Source organism: Schistocerca serialis, chromosome 2 (genome assembly GCF_023864345.2).
Source record: "Schistocerca serialis cubense isolate TAMUIC-IGC-003099 chromosome 2, iqSchSeri2.2, whole genome shotgun sequence".
NCBI lineage: Eukaryota > Metazoa > Arthropoda > Insecta > Orthoptera > Acrididae > Schistocerca > Schistocerca serialis.
In genome coordinates this window covers 276,037,855-276,044,865 of record NC_064639.1, presented here as the reverse complement: position 1 = coordinate 276,044,865, position 7,011 = coordinate 276,037,855, and positions in this window count along the sequence as shown.

Genomic DNA, 7,011 nt, shown 5'->3' with positions numbered 1-7,011 from the left:
TCAACCAGTCAGCCAACCATGCCTGTCGGCACACCAGCCCTCGACGTTAACCAGCCGTCGGATTCGACCCGGGTCCGGCGCTCCTCCCGAATCCCGGCAGCAGTGTGTTAACACTTACGACTATCCGTGCGGGTAGGGAACAAAGTGATCACGCCCACACTGAATGCCCTTTCCTGGCCTTCGTAGATTCATGGAAACTACGGAATATCTAAAAGAGGATGGTCAGCCAGAAATTGCCTCAAATGCCTTGACCCTGCGCTACCTCGCTCGGTTTGCATCGCCAGTCCTGAAATTCGGACATCTGCCACAGCCGCTCTGTTGGCGTTATTTTCAAAGGGATTTGGACTAGTGAAGTCACGCATCGACCAAAAGAAACCGAGGTCAGTCGCTTGACGGCGCGTTTCGGGGCGGGCCCGCCCGTTGCCGGCGCGCCGTAAGGCACGGAGGCTCGCACTGGGGCGTATCGCTTTCCAGTCGGGCGTGCCGCGGCAGTCCTCACAGGGGAAGTGATGCGTCTCTTATAGCCTCTCCTTCCCAAGTGGCTCTTTCCGCCTTCCCGTGGTGCCAGACGGTAAGCTCGGCATTCTGCCTTGCGACAAAAGGGAGAGCTGCGACCCAACCCGATGCGAAAGCGAAGGGTGTATGGCACAGGGGGAGCTGTGTCGAGGGACCGAACACCAGTCCCTTTCTGTTCGCAGAGCACAGACCAGCAGGTGCTCTGCATGCCGGCGACTTCGTTTGTCGGCGTGGGATCACGGCGCGAATCGGCAAGGGTGCTTCGCCGCGCCCCTGGGTAACCGGGGCGTGTTCTGCCAAACACAGGAGGTGGTGACATCGCCTGGGCTAGGTTAGATGGGCCCAGACCGCTGAACGACTGGGGGACCGACCCACCACCTGAGTAGGAGTGGGTCCTTGGCTTTCTGGTGGAAGCTCGGGCAAGTAGGCGGCGAAGGGCGAGGGGTGCATCCGCCTCTCCGGAGTGCGGGGTGCAGTTGCCGAGGAGCGTCGTGTGAAATCGTCGACGACGGGGCCATCGATGGGGACCAGTGCGCTGGCGACGGCGCACTGAACCCGGCAGCTCTGCAGTGCCCTTGACCTAGGGGCGAGGTCGGTGGGCGAGCTGCAGAAGTCCCCCCCCCCCCCCCCCCACCAAGCCAGAGGAGCCGGTCCGGGGCAAGAGACAGGCTCCCACCTTTTTTATCACTCGTTCCAACCATGGCTACAAACGAAACGAGTGATTCGTGTGCGCCTTCACAGCCTTCCGCTGCGCCTGATCCCTCTCCCCAGGACGAGCAGGGACAGGCTGAGAATGAAACGGTAATGCAGAGGTACACTAGAATCTCGTCGCTCATGGAGCAACAAATAAAGAATGGCAAGATAAGCCAAGCAGGTCTTGCCATCATAAAAAATGAGCTGGCTGCATGGGCTATTGCTCACGCCAAACTTGAGGGAAGGGTAGAAGAGCTTGAGAAAGAGAACGATAGATTAAGGAGGCAACCGGCAAAGACGTGGGCGGCTGTGGCTGCGCAAGCGCCCACCAAGCGCCCACAAAGCACGACTAGAGACACCATTGATAAAGTCACAAAAAGAACAGACACAGCTGTCTTCCTCAGGACACTGCCTGGGCAGGACACAAGTGTCAAGAAAATACAGGAACTATTCACAAAAAATATAGACCCTGTCAACGACAAAATCAAAATTAAAAAGATTAAACCGAGTAGAAATTCCGTGATAGTCGAAGTTGCCTCAGAGGAAGACAAAGAAAAGCTATTGAATAATCAGAAACTGAACTCGGTGGTCAAATGCGAACCACCGAGAAAAAGAAATACTCTCGTCATACTATATGACGTACCTACAATTATGACAAACAAAGAACTAATAGAAACAATCAGGCAGCAGAATTTTTATGGAATAAATGAAGATGAATTCAAGAACAACTTTAAGTTGAAATTTAAGACTGGGCCGCGGGGTCGTGATGTTGTTCATCACGTCGCCGAAGTATCGGCGCCGATGTGGAAGAAAATTACAACAATGGGCAGATTGTATGTTGGCTTCCATGCCATCAACACTAGAAACTATGTCGTGGTACCTCGTTGCCACAACTGTGGTGACTTGGACCACATCCTAAGGCTGTGCACCAGGGAGTCGGCGTGCACTAAGTGTGGGGAAAAAGGTCACAGCCTGTGATGTTACAAAATAGAAGTGATGTTGCTATTCAATGGAAAGTTGGAAATTGAGATTTAACTAACTGTTTTATCAATCACAATTGGCGTAAGAATCATGGATTGACCATTGTCATAAAATATTGCATTATGAGATGTGAATAGTTTTTACTTGCGGTTTCGCGTGGCTTGAGGCAGTCACAACTAGCGTGCTATTGATTAAGAAGTTGCGTTATCGTCTTTCTAATTACTTCATGATCGTAGATACGATCATACCCGGTTGTGAAGTTATTGTTATGACAAAACAATTTCCTAAGGGACCAGAAAGTTCTTAAGGGCGCAAAAACAACTGTAACATCACACAAAAGAGAAATTCAATATTAAAGCTGATGCAAGAAGACGATAAAACAGTTTTCTTTTTATCAAGGTAACACGCACATTGGACTGCTGATCTTGGAGTCTGTAATATTAGCAAAATGCATAATTAAAATGAAAATAATACTGAGGAGATAATAGGAATGAGCACTGCTAAATGATTCAGTATTCCCAGAACAAATATTTATTATAACTAAAACATATATCGTACCTTAAGCTTAATACAACAATGACGGTAGATTTTTATGTCCATATCATGTCCATTGAGCGCTCTTTTATATAGCCATTGTCCTCTTGAGTCGCTCGTGCTTCGTCACGGTAAGTTACAACAGTTCTTCTTCCTACACTTCACTCAAAACTTAGACGGAACACGTTTTTATACATTTAATAAAAAATTAGATCAGACTGCCACAAATCTGCGTCCGTCTTACTTGAGAAAAACAGTAAAAGTCTTTTTAGCGCTCAAGGCTTCATTTGTTCTCCCTCGAACAAAATAGTGAAGGATCGTATATTTTTCTGTCTTTATTGCCGCCCAAAGACGACAAATTACATCATTAGAAAATTCCACCGTCGCTATACGACGCCTCATTATACATTAATCATTATTTACAAACAAGTATTTGCCTTCTGGCTGAAAGTATTAACTACTCGTATTTGCTGTTTTAATTAAGTCAAAAATAGCGAATATCACAAGCCGCAAGGACTGCAAAGCGGCGGCAGTTTGCATACCATGCAAGAATCGAGGGAAGAAGTCTTGCGGAGCCGCAGGCAGAAATTGCCCGACATACAGAATGTTGGAGCACAGATTGATCTCTAGAACTGACTATGGCTGAGCCTGGCATACCGAACAGGATGCCAAAGCGAAAGTCCCTGAGCAAAAGGAGGAGGGATGCCATGCGGGCAAATAGATTCAAGGATTTTTTGAGGTCGCTTTCCGAAGCCACCAAAATTGAAACAAAAGACATGGCCATACAAACCGAATTTTCAACTATGGATATAGGCATTCAAACCAATCTCCCCCCCCCATGGCTGAAATTCCCTCCTCTGGAAGCCGGGAAACAAAGCCGAAACTACACCTACAACGGCAAGGGCATCCTGTGGCTCTAGCAACTCTCAGGGTCAATAATACAAACGAACAACCAATACAAGAAAATATAGTGACGAGCTCAAGTACGAGCCCCACCACACAATGCACACCAATAGTTAGACTACCACCGGCCGATCCGGTTAGGGTGTACCCCAATTTGGAGTACACCATGCAACTATCTAGATTGGAGCAGCCGGCTACCCTGACCACTGCCTTACGGCATGTGGTCCGTGTAGGACACGAAGACGGCAGGAAGATAACTTTTCCGGTTATGGAGGCTGTTGACAGAATCCAGCTAAAATCAGTGAATCTCCCCACCGACTTGGGAGCCTTGCGCGACTTGCTCAAGAAAGTATTCGAAAGACGAGGAGAGAAATTTGATCTTGACGATATTTACCAACAATCAGGAATGGCACATGGACGAATTGCATTTGACTGGAGTAAGACCTGGCCACATGACCGAATTCACACATACTTTCCATAATGACACAAATAACTATAGGACAGCTTAACACACACAACAGCAGACTCGTAATGCAGGAGCTCCGAAGGGAGGTGGAGGAGAGGAGATTAAATGTACTCTGTCTACAGGAGCCATACTCCCTGGCTGGGAAAATAGCTTTTGCTGCTGCAAGCTGGCAAATAGTCAGCAGAGGGGATGACCCGAAGGCAGCAATTATAATAACAAATAAACTCTTGAGAGTTACCATACTCTCACAGTTCACAACTAGCCACTGCAACGTCGTGGAGCTTCAATCCCCTACGGGAATTTTAACTCTCGTAAACATGTACTTTCAGTATGGGGACAACATTGAACTTTATATAGACCACCTAGCGAGAGTTACCACGGCGTTGCGGGGAAGAAAATTCGTAATAACTGCCGACATTAACGCAAAATCCCCCCTGTGGTACAGTGGCACAAGAGATGCTAATGGCGAAAAGGTCGAAGAACTTATTATGGCATCACAACTTGTGGTGGCTAACAGACCCGGCAATCCTCCCACCTATGCTGCAGGTGGAGGACAGGGCACAAACATCGATGTCACCCTAGTAACTCTGAACACAGCTAATAATCTTCAAAACTGGAGAGTTACAGAGAATGCCACCACAAGCGACCATAATCTGTTAACTTTCACCATAGGAGAAAGAGAGTGCCGCTGGGCCACGGGGTGGGAAGTACAACTAAACTATAGAAGAGCCGATTGGGAACGCTTAGCGAGGGAGTGTGACATTCCTCCATCACCGGAAGATGACATGCACTTGGACATGGACGTAGACCAGAGGGCAGAGGAACTGGTGACTGCAGTGACAAGAGCGGTGAGGGCAGCCGTACCTACTAGGAGGAGGGCCATGGCGGCCTCCCCGTCAACATGGTCTGCCGAACTAGGAGAACTGCGTCAGTCTGTCAGAAGGCTAAGGAGGTATTATCAGCGCAGTGTCGTCTGGCAGGAACGACAAAGGTGGCAGTTGCTGTACAGGGAGGAAAAACGGAAATTCCAAAAGGAACTGAGGGAAGTTAGAAGGAAAAGTTGGGAAAACTTTGTGCTCAACCAGCTAGTCACGGACCCGTGGGGGCTTCCATATAAGTTGGTGAGAGAAAAAATCCGCTCTCCTCTGGAGTTATCAACAGTCAGGTACGGGGATAGGATGACGGAGTCCTGGCAGGAGACTGCGGGGGTCCTCCTCCACTCCCTGCTGCCTGACGACAATGCGGATGGGGAGACAGAGGGACAGCAGCAACTCAGAGATCAAGACCAAGAAATATACACCAATGAGACGGCTGTCTACCCCTTCTCAGACGAGGAGGTAGCAACCCACATAAGGTCTCTGCAAAGAGGGAAAGCACCTGGGCCAGACGGCATTGTGGTGGAGGTGGTGTAGTTTCTGGCGCCTCAGCTGACTGGGCCACTAACACATCTGTACAATGAATGCCTCCGACAGAGGAAATTCCCCAAAAAGTGGAAAATGGCACATGTAGTTATCATAAAGAAAGGACCAGATAAGAATCCTGCAGAGGTGAAATCTTACAGGCCGATCTGCTTGCTGGATATATTTGGCAAAATTTTGGAGAAATTGCTGGCTGACAGACTGACAGCACACTGAGTGTTGTGCGGGATGAGTGACAGGCAGTTCGGGTTCAGGCCGACATCTGATGCAATCGCCCTGGCGGCCGAGGTCTGTGGCTCGACCCCGCACAAATACGTGGTTGGCATCATGGTTGACATCAGTGGCGCCTTCGACAACCTGTGGTGGCCTTCGCTCTTCTCCTGCCTGCGGGAGAAAGAGTGTCCAGGGCCGCTATATGGTTGCCTGAGGAGCTATTGCGAGGATCGGGAGGTCTGGCTATCATCCTCTAGCGAAAGAGTTGGAAAGACAATTACTAAAGGATGTCCCCAAGGCTCCGTCTTAGGACCCCTCTTCTGGGACATCCATATGGAGCCCTTGTTAGATAGTTTACAACAGAGTGAAGAGGTGCTAGAGGTGATAGCCTATGCGGATGACCTCCTTCTGTTGGTTGGCGGCCGCAGCCGCGAAGACATCGAACCGAAAGTAGAGACTGCATTAAACTCCAACAGTGGTGCCACATGACTAAAATGACGATATCGCCCAGCAAATCTACTTACCTCCTGCTAAAAGGACATCTCATTAGAAATCCGACTGTCAGAATAGACGGTTCACCAATTCTCAGACGACGTGAGACACGTTACCTAGTTGTCATCATTGACGAGAGGTGGAGTTTCGGAAAGGACATTGATACCGTCACCCAGAGAGCCCTTCAGATACTAAACAATCTCATCTCAATAGGCCATAAAAAATTCCATCTTCCTCCACACCTAATTAGACTTTATCATAACAGCATCCTAACCTCAGTTGTGGGCTACGGCTCGGGAGTCTGGGCGCACAGGCTCGCGAGGGTGGTGCCCGCCATGGCGGTGAGAAGAGTCCAGAGAAGCATGATACTAAGAGCTGTGGGTGCCTACAGAACATCTCCAGGGGGGCCCTATTAGTCATAATGGGGCTGTGCCCTCTGGACATAAAGATAAGGGAACAGGCGGCTTGGTACTGGGCCAAAAAGGGTAATTACGAGAAGATTGTAGATATTGTGGGTATTAGGGTGGGGGATAAAAGAGAAATAAGGAAAAGAGGGGAGGAGCTCTGGCAGGAGACTTGGGTGATAGAAGAAGCTGGACGACGTACCTTCCAGTTTCTACCTGATGTGAGGGAACGCCTGGGAATGAAGTACTTCGAGCCCACACGAGGTCTGATTCACTTTCTCACTGGCCATGGACCCTACCCGACGTACTTATGTCGATTTGGGAAAAGGACAACATCAGCGTGTGACTGTGGCGATCCGGAGGGTACACCCGAACATGTTGTTTACGAATG